Raw genomic sequence first — 21,423 nt, 5'->3', positions numbered from 1 at the left:
AGAGATGCACTTGCTTTGATTATCATTAAGGTGTTCAGTCTTGAAATATTTTTATTTGTAAAACTCCCTTTAATATTGTTACATTAGTTATAGTGTGAGATGGTAACAGGGCTCTGGATCCATTCAGTGCTGGTATGTACTTTATTGATTCATTTCTGCACATGGGGGGAAAAAAAGAATTCAAAAAGAATCTACTACTTTCCTGGCGTATATGATGAATAAGCTCTTCTTGGGCTTCCAGGCTGGTACAGGTATTGATTTTACCCGACATTTCGATGACAAACTCTGCTATATTCATCAGTGATGATGCCTGGGCACTTCTAATCCATTGGTATATATACCCCTGTCATCAACCCTCCTGATTGGTTAGTCCACATCCAATCAGGTTTCCGCTGTCCCACATTGTTTACAATCCAATTCCAGTTCTTACTTACGTTCATTTTCTCTAGTTTTATTTCAATGACTTTCTTCAGAGAAATCAATGGTAGCAGGACATTGCATTTGCAATGGCCATAGGATTGACTTCAGTGGCACAAAACTACTGTGCAGCACCAATGGCCTTAGGGACTGCCTGGTGAAGGAAACCATTGAAATAAAATTGGAGAATAAGAATCTCCCAAAGCCTCATCTTGTGTAATTTGTTCTCAAATATTATCTGATAACATTCCTATATTGAAGTCTGGGAGATGTCTTGAAGATGATTATTGTAATTAATTGCTTTACAAAGTAGATTAGATTCACAACTATTGTAGCATGGTCCTGTAGCATTTGAGTTGCTCCCTTGAAGGTCCAGGGTGGTTCAGTCCTGACATTGGATGTTGTCTTTGTGGAATGTGTTCTGGTCACCTCACTACAGGAAGGATATGAAAACTATAGAAAGGGTGCAGAGTACATTTACAAGAAAGTTACCGGGATTGGGGAACATGCCTTATGAGAATAGGATGAGTGAATTTGGCCTTTTCTCTTGGAGCGGCGGAGGATGAGAGATGACCTGATAGAGGTGTATAAGATGATGAGGGGCATTGATCGTGTGGATAGTCAGAGGCTTTTTCCTAGGGCAGAAATGGCAAAAACAAGGGGGCACAGTTTTAAGGTGCTTGGAAGTAGGTACAGAGGAGATGTCAGGGCTAAGTTTCTTATGCAGAGAGTGGTGAATGTGTGAAATGGGCTACCGGCAATGGTGGTGGAGGCGGATACGATAGGGTCTTTTAAGAGACTCCTGGATAGGTACGTGGAGCTTAGAAAAATAGAGGGCCATGTGTAACCCTAGGTAACTTCTAAAGTAAGTACATATTTGCCACAGCATTGTGGGCTGAAGGCCTGTATTGTGCTGTAGGTTTTCTATGTGACTGCGTGGGTTTCTGCTGGATGCTCTGGGTCTCTCCCGCATCCTCAAGTGTAGATAATGGGGGTGGAGCAGCATCTTAAAAAGAAAAAAACCATAAAAATATAAGGAGAGCTGATGGGAGACACTATGTTGTAGAGCTACAGAGAAAAATGGAGAGGGAGAACAGCACCAATAGGATTGCCCTTCCAGAAACCTGCATGAACTTGATGGGTTGAATGGCCTTTGTCTTATTCAGTAGGCAAATGTGTTTGAAGCAGCAGCTCATCTTTAGTACAGCATTAATCATTCATGATGGGTGCCTAAGGATAGCCTTGCTATTTTTAGAAAAGGATCTTATTTTTAATTTCCTCTGTTTCCTTGTTCTCTGTCATTAATTTGTGTTGCATTTGTGGTCAGTGTGCTTTGACACCTCTGCTCATAATGTATTTTACTATTCCTGGTGCCCTGTCTCTTTCCCTCTCTCTAGGGAGAGGTTCATCCTGTCTTACTTTCCCTGAACCAATTTCACTGGTGTTTAAAATGGGAAATTTGTTTTTTTTTTCACAAGGACAGATTGTTTCTTGTTGCTGGGATAATTTCTAATCTTCATCTAAGCAGGATGCTGGTTGCTTGCTGTGTTTCGTTCCTAACGCAGCCCTTGCTATTCAGAACCTCATCTTACTTATCTGGTAAAACATGTAAGATTTGCAGGCATTCATAGGCTGTCTTATCAAAGCTCAGGTTGCTCTTGCCAGCAGGAGTTTCTTGTTAGCTGATCTCCAGAAAGCAATCCCAAATGTAGGACCATTGTGTCATGTGAGATCATCTACTGGACAAATATGGTTGTGTTAGGTGTTAATTGGTATGGGGACCAATGGAGCCAGGCAGTCTTAAATTGCTCAGCTTTCACATGAGTGCAGAGGGGATGCCATACAAGTCTTGGTGGGGGGGGGGGGGGGTGGGATCAATGTTATAGTCATAGAGTTAGACAGCACAATCTTAACACACCCATGCTAACCAAGGTGCCTACTAGACCTGCTTGCATTTGCCTGTGTTTGGCCCATATTCTTCTAAACCATTTTCCACATATCTGTCCAAACGTCTTTCATACATTATTATCGTTCATGCCTATACCACTTCCTCTTGCAGCTCATTGCATAATACCACACCTATTCTAGGTGAGAGGTATTTTGTTCTGTCAGCTTTGGCAGAGCTCTAACCCCTTTCCCCCCAGATTTAAATATGCAAGCAAGAGAAGCAATTTAATGCAGGCAAGTACAGTATAAAGGCAAGAACAAATAACATAAATACTTTATAGTTTAAGATGGTTAAGGATGAAGCTGAAGGGAATCTAATATGTAGTCCAGTTCTGGCCAGCCAAACATGAGAGAAACATTCAATTGCTGGAGGCCATACGGTTAAAATAACACAAAGCTAATTCTTACTGTCAAAGTCCGAGATGAGGAAAGAATGGAGAATTCATTGTTTCAGCCTCAAGCAGCAAATGAGGTGATCTTGGAGGTATACAGTTAGTTAAAGAAATGACAGATAAATGCAAAATATGACCTTAAGTTGCCAGGCAAGGAAACATAAATGCTTTATCATGGAATGCTTCTTCAAACACCAGTATATGGATTTGACTTCCACCAAAGTCTTTGTGTTTGCCCTGCTGTTGGGATTATCCTGTGATTCTTAGTGCAGATGCAGATATGCTGAGAAAAAAACCCTTTGAAAACTAGGCCATTGGTTAAACAAGGGCCTTGACATTCCTGAGAAGGAGACATCAAATTCTAATATTCTGTATTTGTAGAAAATAAGTATGCAAAACATGCTTAATAAAAATATGTTTGTTGGAACAGTCCTCCTGGCAGTGTTACACAGTTAATTTGTTTTCATTATAGTCCATAAAGAGTGGAGGTGGTGAGTGAGGGTGTGTGCAAGAGCTGATGCTGAACAGAAGGTGAAACATATTTGGAATAGGGAAAGGAAGCATGACTGAAAACAAGATTCTGTGGATGCTAGAAATCATGAGCAACACAAAACATGAGTAACGGTACGCTGAGAGTGAACAGTCAACATTTTGGGCTGAGTTGTGATGAAGGGTCTTGGCCAAAAACATCGACTGTTTACTCCCCTCAGTTGATGGTTGAAAGGAAGTTTTTAAGTCACCTTTGTTGTAAATTACTGCAGCATGGATTGATGATTTCTTTCCAAAAATGGTATCCATGCCAGTGCATTGGCTTCCATCTATGCAGTGGGAAGAGCTCAATATCAGCAAAAACTAACATTTGTAGCTTAGCAATATTTTAAACCAGGAGTGATGAAATGTTTGAGTTTATTGGCTGAAGTAAATCATTCTTGAGAAAGTAATGAAGAATAATGGAGAGATTGAGAACCAATAACTAATGGAACCATTAAGTAAAAGTAGCCCAGATGCGGGGGTCTCAACCTGGCATTTTGATTTATACCTTTTGCCTCTACATGCTGTGTGCCTCCTAGAGTTCCTCCAGCATTATGCTTCTGATTTTTTGAAGTAAGTTGTGGTCAAGTTTACTGGTGACACAACAGTGATGGGGTAATGACCAACAAGTATGAGATAGCCTCCAGAGAGAATATGGAAGAGCTAGAGGCCTGGTGCCAGGCAAGTAACCTCGTCCTCAGTGTCAACAAGATGAAGAAGAAAGTTATTGACTTCAAGAGAATTTGAACTTATTATATCCCCCTTTATAGTGGGGGCACAGCAAGTGGAAACTTCAAGCAGTTTCAAACTCCTGGGAGTGCACATCTCATACAACCATTCAAAGTCCCAGAGCACGCCCTTTGCACCAATGCCTCTACTTACTGAGGAACCTGAAGAGAGCTGGACTTTGCATATCTATCATCTATAGATCCATAGTAGTGAACATCCTAAAAGCTGCATCACTATGGTATGGAGACTGCACTGCAGAGGACAGGAAGGCTCTACAGCAGGTAACCAGTTACATGTACCAGCCTACCTGCCATTAAGGACATGTATACAGAAAGGTACTGGAAAAATGCCAGTAATGTCATGAAGGATCCCTCCCACCCACCCTGCTCATGATGTGTTCGTCCCACTTCTGTTAGTGAAGAGGCTACATAACTTGCACACCAGGACCAACAGACTCAATAAGGTACTTTTCCCAAGCAGTAAGGCTGATCAACACCATTACCTACTAACACACCCCTCACCACTACTACTATATCATTTCCTGTCAATCACCTTGTGTACAGACACTGCTGTACCTAGTGTCACTTTATGAACATACAATCAATTTATGTATGTTAACTATCTTATGTAGTTATATTTATTTGTTGTTTTGTGCTATGTTGGATATGAAGTAACAATTATTTTGTTCTCCTTTACACTTGTGTACTGGAAATGACAAACAATCTTGGGATGTGGTGATTACTCAGAAGGAAAGCCTGTGCAATTTCTCCGGGGCAGGGAGTGATGAGCAAGCAGGGACTTTGAGGGAGGACCTGGCTGGAAAATGTCATTTTGAAACAATGGGCCATGGTGAAGTTTAAAGGACAGAAGTTAGCTTATTATTTAATGAGATCAGCATTTCCCATTGTTCTTTTTTCAAGAGTGCAGGAGGAATGGTGATATTTTTTTAATGTCAGTATTAGTTCAGTGTTCACTTCCGGAACATGGACAGAGAGTTTTTCCACATTTTAATCATTCCCGAACTGATCTGTGGCTGAATTAAGTATTCACTCTTACCATAAGCCTTTATTAAAGAAAAATCTATCAAACCAAGATTTAAGATTAGCAATTAATGCAGCATCAAGTGATATTTGCAGTGGGTAATTCCAAAATTATGTCAGGCTTTGCATTTCCAGTTATTTCCTCTTTCCATTCCTGTGAGGCCTGCCATTAATTGTTAGGGTTGGTCTTCCGTGCCAACAGAAATAATTTGTTGTTTACTTTGAATAGTTTGAAAACTTAATCAAATCAGCACATGATCTAAAAAAAAGAGAAGATCTGCAGATGCTGGAAATCTGAGCAACACACTCAAAATGCTGGAGGAACTCAGCAGGCCAAGCAGCATTCTAGGAAAAGAGTACAGTCAATGTTTTGGGCCAAAACCTGTGATCTTATCATTGCTGATGAATAGCTCAGTGTTTTTTTAATTCTGGTTTTAATTTAAATTGTGGATTCTAAATGTAATTCTAGTTAATGTATTCTGGATTTACGAAGAGTAGATTATCCTTCCTAAAGTATAAAAAACCTTACTGTTCAGAAAAACGTTCCTTTACCCAATGTCAACGCTGAATGTCAAGCACACATATATATCATCATCATTATTATGTGCTGTGTCGTATGATGTGGATGATCATGGTCTTTCATCTGTCTTTAATCTGAGAAGCTCTTCAAAACCTTTGCCTGTCTATCCCTTGCTGTAATTCATGAATGACATGCTCTGTCGACCATGACTTTTTCTTCCATCAGTTTTTCCCATCACTGCAAGATGTTCTAGTTCCTCTTTCCTCAGTCCATCCCAGAAATCCCAGCTGCCATTTCCTAATTGATTATATCAGCTGTCGTCTTATTTTTCCCAGATTTCCATCAATTCTTCCCAGATTCTACCACTGCCACTACATTCATTTGCCTTTGAGCAATTTACCATGGGCAATCAGGAAGAAACAGAGAACCCAGGCAATACCCTTAGGGAAAACAAGCAAACTGCACACAATACCCAAAATCAGCATCGAACCCAGGTCACTGCAGCTGGGAGGCAGCACCTCAATTATCTGCACCACTGTACTGCATTAAAGTTGTGGTTTACCAGGACTTTGTAAAGTTGCAGATTGTATACACTTTTTATTTTAGTCCTTTAGTTTCTTTCACACTTACTAATTATTCCCGATATGTATTACAATGATATTTAATGTCAATGTAATTATACAGATGCAGGCAATATGAAATAAAATCAAAAATGCAGGAAATACTTGGATTATGCTGCATTTGTGGTAACACCCACAATAGTAATATTAATGACTCAGTGGGCTGAATGGCTTATTCTACTATGTCTTATGATCTTATTAACTTTGTAAAAATGTAATTGACTTGTTATTGTCACGTGTATTGAGATAGAGTGAATAAACCAGACTGACCATTCCAAACATAAGGACACCGAGGTAACAATGCAGAGTATTGTGTTACTGTTACAGCGAAAGTGCAAGCATACAGAGAGAGGCAAGGACCATGATGAGGTAGATTGAAAGATCGAGTTCATCCTTATAGTACTGGAGGTCATAAGGGCATAACAAGATAAGAGCAGGGTTCAGCCATCTGGCCTGTTGAGCCTGCCTTGCTATTCAATTAGAACACAAGGACTAGGAGCAGGAGTTGTCCATGCGGCCTGTTAGGCCTTTTCCACTACTCAGTGAGCTTCTAGCTGATCCGGCTGTCTGCTTGGCTCCACCTGCCTGCCTTTTCCACATAACCCTTCATTTCCCTATGTTAGAGAATTTAGTAGCGATCAAATGCAAAGTAGGCAAAGACCTCAAAGCTAGTTACTGCCTTTATTTTGTGAATTCACGGGAAACAGTTCCTCACATCTCCTCCAATTCAAATTTATACAAAATTAGCACCCATGCAGTCGGTTCCTCGTTGCTAAGAGTACAATACTAGCCATTAATCATGTTGCCTCTCAGACGATTAGCACCTATACAATTGGTTTTTCATTGATGACAAGATCTATTGTTAGTACAAGGAAGATAGACTCATTTTGCTTCCCATCGCACCATCCTGAGGACTGTCAACCCGTCCTCAAGCTTAAATTTTCCTCTATGCAAAAATCTAATTGTGTCTTAAATATGCTAAAATATGCCTCTTCTGCAGATTCACAAATATGCTTAAATATGCCTCTTCTGCAGAATCACAACTCTCTTGAAAAAGCAGTTTCTCCTCATCTCTGTTCTAAATCCATCCCCTGAATCTTGATGCAATCTCCCTATTGTATTTTTGAGTGGAAACAACTTTCCTGCCTCTGTTTTATCTACCCCTTTCAGAATTTTATATGTTTCTCTAAGATGCCCTCTCATGCTTCCGGATTCTAGTGAATATAGTGCCTGGCGATTCAGAGGTTAACCTCTTCATCTCCGGAATATACCTGGTGAACCTCATCTGAACCACCTCCTAAACCAATATATTGTTTTCTCAAGTAAGGAGACGGGAATTCAAACAGTACTCCAGATGCTCCAGGACAAACATCTTAAGAGGAAACAGTGAAAGGGATGTGTGAAAGAAGGGGGTGTGGGGTGAGTTGGTGTGGTGATGAGGTTCAGGAAACACTGAAAGGGTTGTGTGTAGGGAGGGGGTGTGAAGTGGTGTGGTGATGTGGTACAGAAAACACTGACAGCGTTGTGTGAAGGGAGGGGCTGTATAGTGATGGGGTTCAGGAAACAGTGAAAGGGCTGAGCGAAGGGAGGGAGGTTCAGGGTGGTGGTGGGGTTCAGGAAACAGTGAAAGGACTGAGCGAAGGAAGGGAGGTTCAGGGTGGTGGTGGGGTTCAGGAAACGGTGAAAGGGCTGAGTGAAGGGAGCGAGGTTCAGGGTGGTGGTGATGGGGTTCAGGAAACAGTGAAAGGGCTGAGCGAAGGGAGGGAGGTTCAGGGTGGTGGTGGGGTTCAGGAAACAGTGAAAGGGCTGAGCGAAGGGAGGGAGGTTCAGGGTGGTGGTGGGGTTCAGGAAACAGTGAAAGGGCTGAGCGAAAGGAGGGAGGTTCAGGGTGGTGGTGGGGTTCAGGAAACAGTGAAAGGGCTGAGTGAAGGGAGGGAGGTTCAGGGTGGTGGTGGGGTTCAGGAAATGGTGAAAGGGCTGAGCGAAGGGAGGGAGGTTCAGGGTGGTGGTGGGGTTCAGGAAACAGTGAAAGGGCTGAGTGAAGGGAGGGAGGTTCAGGGTGGTGGTGGGGTTCAGGAAATGGTGAAAGGGCTGAGCGAAGGGAGGGAGGTTCAGGGTGGTGGTGGGGTTCAGGAAACGGTGAAAGGGCTGAGCGAAAGGAGGGAGGTTCAGGGTGGTGGTGGGGTTCAGGAAACAGTGAAAGGGCTGAGTGAAGGGAGGGAGGTTCAGGGTGGTGGTGGGGTTCAGGAAATGGTGAAAGGGCTGAGCGAAGGGAGGGAGGTTCAGGGTGGTGGTGGGGTTCGGAAACGGTGAAAGGGCTGAGCGAAGGGAAGGGGTGGGTGGTGGTGGGGTTCAGGAAACGGTGAAAGGGCTGAGCGAAGGGAGGGAGGTTCAGGGTGGTGGTGGGGTTCAGGAAACGGTGAAAGGGCTGAGCGAAGGGAAGGGGTGGGTGGTGGGGTTCAGGAAACGGTGAAAGGACTGAGCGAAGGGAGGGAGGTTCAGGGTGGTGGTGTGGTTCAGGAAACGGTGAAAGGGCTGAGCAAGGGGAAGGGGTGGGTGGTGGTGGGGTTCAGGAAACAGTGAAAGTGCTGAGCGAAGGGAGGGAAGTTCAGGGTGGTGGTGGGATTCAAGAAACGGTGAAAGGGCTGAGCGAAGGGAGGGAGGTTCAGGGTGGTGGTGGGGTTCAAGAAACGGTGAAAGGGCTGAGCAAAGGGAGGGATGTTCAGGGTGGTGGTGGGGTTCAGGAAACGGTGAAAGAGCTGAGCGAAGGGAGGAAGGTTCAGGGTGGTGGAGTTGTTAGTGATAGTAGAAGCAAACCACTGAAAGAAAAACAGAAAATACTGGAAATACTCCATAGGTCAGTTCAACAGGCTATTACAGTGCAATAGAAGAGATGTTGTCTAATCTGCCTGCAGCCCTGATGAAGAGTCTCAGCCCACAACGAGTCTTTATTCCTCTCTATAGACGCTGCCCGACCTGTTGATTTCCTGCAGGATTTTGTGTATGTTCCTGCTGGAGTATTTCTAGCTTTTGGTGAGACCCGACACAGACTGGGAGACCGTTTCGCTGAACACCTATGCTCTGTCCGCCAGGGAAAGCAGGATCTCCCAGTGGCCACACATTTTAATTCCACGTCCCATTCCCATTCTGATATGTCTATCCATGGCCTCCTCTACTGTCAAGATGAAGCCACACTCAGGTTGGAGGAACAACACCTTATATACAGGCTGGGTAGCCTCCAACTTGATGGCATGAACATTGACTTCTCTAGCTTCCGTTAATGCCCCTCCCCTTCTTACCCCATCCCTGATATATTTTGTTTTTTTTTTCTGTCTCTGCCCATCACTCTGCCTGTTCTCCATCTCCCTCTGGTGCTCCCCTCCCCCTTTCTTTCTCCCTAGGCTTCCCGTCCCATGATCCTTTCCCTTCTCCAGCTCTGTATCACTTTTGCCAATCACCTGTCTGGCTCTCAACTTCACCCCATCCCCTCCGGTCTTCTCCTATCATTTTGCATTTTCCCCTCCCCCTCCTACTTTCAAATCTCTTACTATCTTTCCTTTCAGTTAGTCCTGACGAAGGGTCTCGGCCTGAAACGTCGACAGCGCTTCTCCCTATAGATGCTGCCTGGCCTGCTGCGTTCCACCAGCATTTTGTGTGTGTGTATTGCTTGAATTTCCAGCATCTGCAGATTTTCTTGTGTTTGTACTTCTAGCTTTTCTGTTTATTTTCTAACATACTGATGATATTTGTACATGAATGCTTAAGTCTTCCATGGTTTTTTGTATTTTCATCAGTGAGACTGAAGCTTTTGTTCTGCCCTTTTTGTGTCCATTGGCCACATTCAAATCTATTCATCAAAGTCTGGGCTTTTAATCAATATGCAAGTTCATCCTTTAATTTATGACATAACCTAAATGTGTAATATTGGCAAATTAGTGTGGGCAGTTTAAAATTATGTAATTAATAAAGATGATGAACTTGTTGAGAACACTGAGAGGCAGTTCTGCAAATTAGCAAACCTGTCCAGTTTTCCTTCAAGCAACACATACTAAATGCTGGAAGAGCTCAGCAGGCGTGGCAGCATCTATGGAGAAAGGTACAGTCAATGTTCGGGCCAAAACTCTTTGGCAGGACTGGAGGAAAAAAGCTGAGGACTAGATTTTAAAGATGGGGGAGGGGAGAGGAGTGAGAACCACAAGTAATAGATGAAACCTGGAGGGAGAGGAGTGAAGTAAAGAGCTGGGAAGTTGATTGGTGAAAGAGACAGAAGGTCATGGAGGAAAGAAAAAGGGGGTGGAGCACCAGATGGAGGCAATTGATGGGCAAGGAGATCAGGTGAGAGAAGGAAAAGGGGATGGGAAATGGAGAAGCGGTTGGGGGAGTATTACCAGAAGTTGAGATATTGACATTCTTGCCATCAAGGTTGGAGGCTACTCAAACAGAATATAAAGTGCTGTTCCTCCAACTGAAGTGCAGCCTCATTGTGACAGTAGAGAAGACCATATTGGAATGGGAAGTGGAATTAAAATGGGTGGCCACTGGGAGATCCCACTTGTTCTAGCAGATGGAGTGTAGATGCTCGGTGAAGTGGTTTCACAATCTACATCGGGTCTCACCAATGTACAGGAGGCCACACTGGGAGCGCCAAACACAGTAAATGACCCCAATAGACTCGCAAGTGAAGTGTCACCTCACCTAAAAGAACTGTTTAAAGCCCTGGATGGTAGTGAGGGAGGAGGTGATAGAGCGTAGATGCTTGGCAAAGTGGTCTCCCAATCTGCGTCGGTTTTCATCAATAAACAGGAGGCCACACTGGGAGCACTGAACACAGTAAATGACCCCAATAGACTCACAGGTGGTGTATTCCTTCAGTGTTTCCCTCCTCTCAGCCTCTTTCTTAACAAGAGCAATAATTTGCTTACAGCTTTATGAGGTTCAATTTTAGTTAACGGTCTTATACAGGGGACTTTATCAAATGCCTTCTGGAAGTTCAGATAACAACTGTCATTACTTATAGACCAGAGTTTCCTGAGGATAGTCATCAGTAACTAATCCATAATTCTCTGATGTCCCCTTCTTATTCGGAAGCTTGTGGCTTCAACTCCAGTGACTTAAGATTTGCGAGCACAGGGCCTCACACAGTACAGTACTCTGAAATCAGTATGGTAATTTAACATGCATTTTCCTCTGTAAAGTAGATAGAACAGTAGCCAAATTTATGCGGCAAAGTTTCAGAAGGAGCATTGACAAAATGCTCAGATATGCTTATAATACTGGTTGAGACTTGTGTATTGGTCAGCAGAGTCAAGCACATTTCGGTTTCTTCTAATAGTGCTGTGTGATCCTTTGCATCCACTCGTGATCGTACATTGATGTCTAATTTAACTTCTCAGCAATATTGCACTGTTTAGTCTATTTAGAAATTGCACTACACTCTTAACTAGGGTGTGAACAGCATATTTCAGTTATACAATAATTTCCTGCAGTAAATCATCTTAAGACCCTTGCTAAGAGTGTTATTTTTACTCATTTAGAGATACAGCACAGTAACAGGCCCCATCAGCCCAATGAGCCTGATTATATCAATGTGGCCAACCTAAATATCTTTAGAATGTGGGAGGAAACTGGAGTTGTTGGAGGAAACTCACACGGTCATAGGGAGAACAGCAGGATTGACCCTGGGTTATTGTCAACGTAATAGTGTTATGTTAATTGCTGTGTTACTGGGCCATGCTCAAACTAAATTACCAAATGCAATATGACACCAGGCGACATGATATTTTAGGAGAACTGGAGTTGAGGAGTATTTTTTTAGGAGGAGCAAAAAATGACTTAAGAAGCTGGGAGATTTAGGAAGAAGATGGCTCCAGCAAACAGCATGACCAGAGGCAATGTCCTTCAGACACTTCACAAAATTACTTATTTTAATTCCTTTGATAGTACTATTTATTTCAAATATGATTAGTCTGTGATTGTAGCCTGTGATCTACAGTTTGATGGTGTGTTTCGGGCCAGCTGAGCAATCTGGCACTTTGCTGTCTCTGAGTGAATTTGGTGAGGTATTGAGCAAATAGTGTGGCCTGGAGATGGTGCAAGCTCATGATCAACTCTATTTCTCACCAATCCTGCCAATTAAGGTGTTGAAGAAGATTAAAATCCACAAGGATAAGAGTGCAAGACAAGCAGGTGTTCAGCAACGGCTGCCTGTGAGTGACTGGTCTCTCTCTTGTTCTCACCCGTTGCTCCCAGAGGAAGATTCCTGCATTCAATTGGTCTCTCTTTCCTCCCCCCCCCCCCCCCCGCCCCAAACATCCCTCTTGCTTGTTGCTGCTAGAGGATGTTGCTGGGATCTTGGACGTGGTTTGTGGATTGGACTCTGTAGTTTATGTCAAGATGTGTTTCTGGTTGCTCCTTTTTCATTGTTGCTATTTTGATTGGGGCAGACAGGCTCTGTGGCCTGCAGTCACCAACAACACAGCACTAGATTGAACTGAGGTGAAACTGCTTAATTGATTTTTAATGTTTTATATTCTGTGTTTTTTGCTGTTCCTGTGATTTGTTCCTTCTTTTTGCACATTATATGTTTTTTTGTTTTTCTTTGCATGAGTTCCATGGTTTTCTTTGTTTCGTCGCTGTACTTTGAATCTTGGAATTCCCAAGCTTAGGGAACAGATGAGGCTTCCCCACTTTGACCTCCAGTTAAGGGAATGACCAACTGAACTGTGGCTGTGAATCTGAAGAAAGGATCTGAACATGCCAAAAATAGCTATTGTGACCTATCACACTTCTCAGCTCTTGTTTGTTGCTTTGTAGGATGCCCAGGTAGTTAAACTTCAAATGAGGTGTGTCTTCTCCATCTGATACACTTAAGTCAGTAAGGATTCTTGTGGCTCTTTGTTCACTCTACTTGATCAGTCTGTATGCTTTAAATTTTAGAAATAAATTCTTTAGCTCTCCCAAAGAGAGCAATTGCAGTCCAGTTAATTCAGCTTTAGCAATCAATGTCTTTGCAAATCTTTGTGCACTGTACAGCTATCTAAGCTCTCCTGTGATTATGGGGAAAGTGGAGTGCTGAACTGAAGTAGGTGCAATTCCATTCTGTTTACTGAATTGCTGTTCAGGCCAGACTCCAAACTCTGTCACAGTGACTCGCAGAATTCAAAAGGTTTTGAAAATACATTGCATGTTTTTCTAACTATACTTGCAGCCTAGTGACAGTTTACAAGGATGTAATTAGACAGTAGTCACACTGTTATGGTTTTCAGATAACACTCATTTTCACATCCTGGTAGTACCAAAGCTGCTGTTTAAAAATTTTGAAGAATAACGTACAAAATGCATTATTTTGTAAAACCTTCAATAGAATATAAACACAACGATGTTATGCTGAGGCTTTATAAAGCATTGATCAGACCACATTTGGAGTACAATGAGCAGTTTTGGAACCCTCATCTAAGAAAAGATGTGCTGATGTTGAAAAAGATTCTCGTGTTTATGGGAACTATCCTGGGAATGAAAGGGTTAACATTTGATTGCCCTGGGACTGAATTCACTGGAGTTTAGAAGATTGATGGGTGAATCTCATTGAATCCTCTTCAATATTGAAAGACCTAGATAGAATGGACACGGAGAGGATATTTCTAATAGCATGGGAGTCTATAAGGCCAGAGGATATTCCCTCAGAACGCAAGAGCATCCCTTGAGATCAGAGATGAGAAGGAATTTCTTTAGCCAGAGGTGTTGAATCTGTGGAATTCATTACCACAGACAACTGTGAAGGCCAAGTTATTGGGTATATTTAAAGTGGAGGTTGTTAAGTCCTTGATTAGTGAAAACATCAAAGAATATAGGGAGAAGGCAGGAGAGTGAGGTTTGAGAGGGATAATAAATCAGCTGTGATTATATGGTGGAGCAAACTTGATGGCCAAATAGCCTAATTGTGCTTCTATGTTTTATGGTGGTCTTGGTTCTCAATGGTGATCCCAAAAATGAATTTGTTATATTTTCTGGTTGATATCTCTGATTATTTGAATGAGAATTGCAATACATGTTTGAAAATCTTTTTTAAATGTTAAATTTGTTGTTCAGACAGTTAGTGACTGAATGTGTTGTTGACTGCTTTTTCTTTCCTCTATCTCTTCCATTCTTACCCAACCCATAAGCCTACCAGGAGCTGCATGCTGATGATTTCTGAGGACATTTGGTTATTACATATCTCTTGTGGCTGCTTGCAGTACAGGATGGTCTTCTGTGAGACCTCATCAAATTTCATTATTATTGAGCAACTTAAAACTTAGTGATCTCCATTTTCCCCAATGCTCCTTCAGTCTTCTCTCTGCTTGGCTTGGTTCCTGTCAGTGTATTTTGATATACGCCATCAGGTGTAAGGAATGTTGTTCTGGGAATTAATATATTTGGACACGAAATTGTGCACTCTCCTTGTTGCGTCCAAGTTTCACAACAGATTAAAGCACCCATGTTATCTACCAATGTAACTTGAACAAAACAAAGCACATCACCATTCCTGAGCTAGTTTCAGATTAGTAGGACACTAGATAGTGAGCTAGTGAGATGAACTGAAATTCTGGTGAGAACAATCAGTGAGTGTTAGTAACTTGGTATTTTACTTTCATTCGGATTACATATGCTTATTTCACCCCTCACCCACTCCTTTTTCACATTACCTTTCATTATTGCCCTCTTTTCACCCCACATCCTCTTTCTATCCCATTTTGCTTGCTATCTTTTCACCTATATAGCCTCTCTTTCTTTTACAATACTCCACCCCTTCGCTTCTGTTTCTACTCCAAAATGCTGAGTTTAATGTATACTCAAGTTCAGAAGACTGTGTGGTATTCTCAGTGAAATCAAAAATATAATTACAGGGCTTAACCTTGCAGACAGAACTGATGATTCCTGTGCCAGTGGTTTCTAGGACTAAGACCCATTGTGCCAAAGTAAGGCATTGGCCATTTAGGATAGCTCCAAAGATATGTCTTTATTTCTGACTGTAGAAATTTGTGCACTAATATATTCAAGATAGAGAATGATGGGTTTTTATATATTAAGGAAGTTCAGGGATAAAGGGTGAGTGCTGATGAGTTCAAAGATCAACCTTCATCCCATTGAATGATGGAACAGGCTTGAGGACTTCATTTCTTGGAGTTAGACATGGACCCAGGCATTTTCGGCACAACTCATTCACACAAAACAACTTTTCTTCCTGATGTAATTCTATTTGTCTGTGTTTACCCTATATCACACTAAACTTTTCCTATCCATGTATCTATGCATATATCATTCAAACACTTTAATTATACCTGCCTCTTCCACTTCCTTTGGTAATTTATTCCATTTACCCACAACCCTTTACGTGAATGAAACAAGCTTGTTGTCATTTCATCTGTATACTTGGATAGAGCATTTGAAAGTCGCTGGATCACCTTTCCAAGCAGAACCTGTTTCCCTGTTGCACTGAGTCAGGATTTTGAAATCTGATGTTATATATAGTATGAACATTCTTGTTTAAGTTCAGCTTGCGATCATGAGGAAGCCATTTGTTTCACCTTAGATCTCAGTTTGAATCATTTTGCTCATTGAGTCTCCGCCATTTCATCATAGCTGATCCTTTTTCCCTCTCAGCCTCACTCTCATGCCGTCTCTCCATATCCTTTCATGCCCCGAATCATTTTTCATGAATATCTAGAATCTAATGAAGCAGGTAATCATGATGTCACATCTGCATTTTTTCCATTATTTTTCTTTGCCCAATTTGTCAATTTCCCCCTAAAACTCTCTTTTCTGTATCAGCCCCTCCCATGCCATCTTTGCCTTTTTTTGATGCCTGGAAATGGCAAGCAATCAGATCTCCTGCCATTTGAAGCTCAATTGCAGTTTAAAAAGTCAGTCGTCACTGCTGACTGGTAATTTAAAATTTTGATCAGTAAATATGCTCTGATAACCTTTTTCCCATATGACTTTTTTCACTGGGTTAAATTCCTTCCCCCGCTTCAAAAGGTCATAACTTATATCAGGATAGAAAAGAACTCCCATACCAGACTGTAATGCAGCCAGTCAGTACACTTTCCACCATCCCATCCCATGAGCCAGCTGTGCCTTGACCAGCACAGAGTGAAAGAGTTTGATAATGTGCCATGAGTGCCTAATTCATGCAAGATGAGAACTTTTCCGGGTTGCAGGAGTACATGCTGAGGGATGCACTGAAGCTGGGTGCAGCTACTGCAAGGGCTCAGAGGGCAAGGACAACAGTGTCTGGAGAGGGAAGGGCTGGGGTGGGTACCCTTCAATTATTGTAGTAGTGCATCTCCTTAGAGGACTATCTGAGTGTCCGCAGTGCTATTGGTGTGTAGGAATGTTACAAAACAGTACTAACAACATTGACTAGGAATGTAAAGAATGAAAAGGCATTACACGGTTTACTATTGTATTTTTTTATTATGAATAAGGTTTATTTGGTTTTTAATTATCTTGTTGCTTGTAGATGATTTCAAAAGCTAGAAAATAGGGTCGTTGTATCAGAGGTTGTTCTTGTGGCCTCATCCCTATTAAACTTTGTAACCTTGTAATGTCATGTGTCTGCACATATCCAATTCCATTACTTTCTACTTCCTATGCTTCCTTTACTCTGCCATCATGAGGCATGCCTTCAGCTGTCTAGGTCCTGGTTTTGCGATTCTCTTCTAAACCTCAGCCTCCCTTTCCTCTTTATTGTTCATTTCCATAGACATAAGGCACAGAATAGGCCTTCTGGCCCAACAAGTCCATGCTGTCCCATATGCACATGCTTGCCCCATATCCCTCTACCAGAGGTTTCCAGCCTTCTTTTATGCCATGAACTCCTACAATTAACTGAAGGGTCTATGGACCCCACGTTCGGAATCCCAGCTTTAAACCTTTTCCATCCATCTGAATTGAGCAGAATGACTTTGTGTTCTTCAAAATTACAAAAATAGAGGCAATTGCACAGAAGCATGTAATGGATGCAATGAAGCTGTTTACCTTATTGTGATGTTAAAGAATTAAGAAACTAAGTCTCGCTTGGGGATCAGCCACTTTGTGGTAAAATGAGTAATTTCATTTCGTTCCCAAGAAGACTGTAAATGCTGAGGCATCAAGTATATTCAAGACTGAAAAGCTTGAACTTCAGGAGATTGGAAGATTCAGATAAGGCTAGGAAATAGTGTGGAGTGCATAGTATGGATTAAATTATTGATATGGTGCTGTGGCTCAACAGGTAGAGTTCAAAGTAAACTTATTATCAAAGTACATATATATATCACATATACAACCCTGAGATTCATTTTCTTACGGGCATACTCTGGTCCATTGAACCAGAAACCTGAGTTTAAACCCTACCTTGATCAATGTGAAATGCAAATTCAAGCAATTAAAATCAGGAATTAAAATAGTTTGATTAACACTGAGTGCAAAGCTGGTGGATCTTTGTCAACATTCACCTTTGAAGAAAGACATCTGTCATCCTTGAGCATATGTGACTAATAGCACGTTAATTGCCACCTTAGTTCAGGGGCAGCTCAGGGTTAATAATAAATGGTACATCACTGGCAATGTCCACATCCCATAAATGAGTAAATAGTAACAAAATCACTTCAACCTGTTACAGTGAGCCCAATATTTCATAGATAAACACGAGGAAATCTGCTGATGCTGGGAATTCAAGCAACACACACAAAATTCTGGGGAAATGCTGCAGGCCAGGCAGCATCTATAGGGAGAAGCGCTGTCGACGTTTCGGGCCGAGACCCTTTGTCAGGACTTCGTTAGTCTTGACAAAGGGTCTTAGCCCGAAACTTCAATGAAACTCATTGTTACCGTCAGGAAGGAGGTACAGAAGCCTGAAGGTACACACCCAGCAATTCAGGATTAGCTTCTTCCACTCTGCCATCTGATTCCTAAATAGACATTAAACTCATGAGCACTACCTCACTACTTTTTATTTGCACTACTTAAGTTATTTAATATGTACTTAACTGCAGTTCAGTTTTTCCATATATTTGTCATGCGTTGCATTGTACTGTTGCCACAAAGTTAACTAGTTTCACGACATGTGCCCGGTGATATTACACCTGATTCTGATTCATAATTAGGTATTATAGTAGGTTGTCCTCTCAGGGTAGCCAATAACTACTGTAGTCTTTCTGAGCATGGCAGATTCATTAGTAAGGAAATTTCCTAAGTCCTACATGTTGACATGCCAAGCAACCCACTGAATTTATGACCGAGAAAAATGTAATCCATTGTCAGAATTGAAGACACATCCTCATGAGTGGGATCAGTTGCAGGAACAAGATAATTCTCCATAGTGAAGGAAGGCTTCAATAAAGTGTACCTTTGATTTTGTCCCTCTTCTCAATCTTGACAAAACTTTATCCAAACCAGCATGTAACTGCTGAATATTTTCAGTATGTTAGTGTACGGACTGTACTGTCAGGGGTAGTGGTGGAAGCCAATATGATAGTGGCATTTAAAGATCTGTTAGATATATGAATATGGAAGATTGGGGATAATGCACTGGCAGAAGAGATTGAATTTAATTCAGCATTGTGTTTGGAATGGATACTGAATTAGAATCAGATTTATTATTACTGACATGTCGTAAAATTGCACTGTTTGCAGCAGCAGTAAAGTGCAAGACATAAAATTGCTGTAAGTTACAAAGTAAATAAAAAGTGTCAGATAATAAATCATGAAAATCTGATGTTGGGGGGGGGGGGAAGATGCTTTTTTTGAAAACATTTCAATGTGGGTCTTCAGGCTCCTGTACCATCACCTCAATGGTAGTAAAATGAAAGAGGGCATGTTGCGATAGTGAAGGAATATAACTATGGATGCCAACTATTGAGGAGCAGATAGGGAGATGCATTCTGGAAAGGTGTAATAATAAGAGTTGTCGTGGTGGGAGATTTTAATTTCCCAAATGTTGATTGGCCTCTCGCTGGAGCAAGAGGTTTAGATGGGGGTGGAGTTTGTTAGGTGTGTACAGGAAGGTTTCCTGACACAATATGTAGATAAGACTACAAGAGGAGAGGCTGTACTTGATCTGGTATTTGGAAATGAACCTGGCCAATGCCAGGTCTCTCAGTGGGAGAACATTTGGGAAATAGTGATCACAATTCTATCTCCTTTACCATAACATTGGAGAGGGATGGGAACAGACTAGTTAGGAAAGCACTTAATTGGAGTAAGGGGGAAATATGAAGCTATCAAGCAGGAACTTGGAAGCATAAATTGGGAACAGATGTTCTCAGGGAAATGTACGTCAGAAATATGGCAAATGTTCAAGGGATACTTGCGAGGTGATCTGCAAAGGTAGAAACATAGAAAATAGGTGCAGCAGTAGGCCATTCAGCCCTTTGAGCCTGCACCGCCATTCAGTATGATCATGGCTGATCATCCAACTCAGAACCCTGTACCTGCTTTCTCTCCATACCCCCTGATCCCTTTAGCCACAAGGGCCATATCTAATTTCCTCTTAAATATAGCCAATGAACCGGCCTCAACTGTTTCCTGTGGCAGAGAATTCCACAGATACACCACTCTCTATGTGAAGAAGTTTTTCCTCATCTCAGTCCTAAAAGGCTTCCCCTTTATCCTTAAACTGTGACCCCTCGTTCTGGACTTCCCCAACATCGGAAACAATCTTCCTGCATCTAGCCTGTCCAATCCCTTTAGAATTTTATACATTTCAATAAGATCCCCCCTCAGTCTTCTAAATTCCAGTGAGTATAAGCCTAGTCGATCCAGTCTTTCTTCATATGAAAGTCCTGCCATCCCAGGAATCAATCTGTTGAACCTTCTCTGTACTCCCTCTATGGCAAGAATGTCTTTCCTCAGATTAGGGGACCAAAACTGCGCACAATATTCTAGGTGTGGTCTCACCAAGGCCTTGTACAACTGCAGCAGAACCTCCCTGCTCCTGTACTCAAATCCTTTTGCTATGAATGCCAGCATACCATTTGCCTTTTTCACCACTTGCTGTACCTGCATGCCCACTTTCGATGACTGGTGTACAATGACACCCAGGTCTCGTTGCATCTCCCCTTTTCCTAATCGGCCACCGTTCAGATAATAATCTGTTTTCCTGTTCTTGCAACCAAAGTGGATAACCTCACATTTATCCACATTAAATTGCATCTGCCATGAATTTGCCCACTCACCTTCATGGCAGGTAGGTTCCAATGAGACAGGGAAAGGATGGTGGGGTACAGGAACCGTGGTGTATAAAGGCTGTTGAAAATCCGGTCAAGAAGAAAAGAAAAGCTTATGAAAGGTTCAAAAAACCAGGTAATGATAGAGATCCAGAAGATTATGAGGCTAGCAGGAAGGAATTTAAGAATGAATTTAGGAGAGCCAGAAGGGGCCTTGAGAAGGCTTTGACGAGCAGGATTAAAGAAAACCTCAAGGCATTCTACAAGTATGTGAAGAGCAAGATGATAAGATTTGAGAGAATAGGAACAATCAAGTGTGACAGTGGAAAAGTGTGTATGGAGCCGGAGGAGATAGCAGAGGTACTTAATGAATACTTTGCTTCAGTATTCACTACGGAAAAGGATCTTGGCGATTGTAGGGATGACTTACAGTGGACTGAAAAGCTTAAGGATATAGATATTAAGAAAGAGGATTTTGGAAAGCCATTAAGTCGGATAAGTCTCTAAGACTGGACGAGATGTACACCAAGATACTGGGAGGCGAGGGAGGAGATTGCTGAGTCTCTGGCAATGATCTTTGTATCATCAATGGGGACAGGAGAGGTTCTGGAGGATTGGAGGGTTGCAGATGTTGTTCCCTTATTCAACAAAGGGAGTAGAGATAGCCCAGGAAATGAAAGACCAGTGGTTGATAAGTTGATGAAAAAGATCTTGAGAGGCAGGAGTTATGAACATTTGGGGAGGCATAATATGATTAGGAATAATCAGCATGGCTTTGTCAAAGGCAGGTCATGCCTTATGAGCCTGATTGAATTTTTTGAGTATGTGACTTAAACACATTGACGAAGGTAGAGCAGTAGATGTAGTGTATGTGGATTTTAGCAAGGTATTTGATAAGGTACCCCATGCAAGGCTTAATGAGAAAGTAAAGAGGCATGGGATCCAAGGGGACCTTGCTTTGTGGATCCAGAATTGGCTTGCCCACAGAAGGCAGAGAGTGGTTGGAGATGGGTCATATTCTGCATGGAGGTTAATGAC

The 21,423-nt window shown here is 42.0% G+C and overlaps 1 protein-coding gene across 7 annotated transcripts in view; it reads left to right on the top strand.

The window, feature by feature from the left end:
- Positions 1-21,423, top strand: part of LOC132383599 (phosphatase and actin regulator 4-like) — a 300,611-nt gene that overhangs the window by 208,653 nt on the left and 70,535 nt on the right. The gene's annotated exons all lie outside the window — the stretch shown is intronic.

Source organism: Hypanus sabinus, chromosome 30, assembly GCF_030144855.1.
Source record: "Hypanus sabinus isolate sHypSab1 chromosome 30, sHypSab1.hap1, whole genome shotgun sequence".
In the NCBI taxonomy this organism is placed as follows: Eukaryota; Metazoa; Chordata; class Chondrichthyes; order Myliobatiformes; family Dasyatidae; genus Hypanus; species Hypanus sabinus.
Note: the sequence above shows the minus strand (reverse complement) of the source record. Positions and strands in the feature narration are given on the sequence as shown.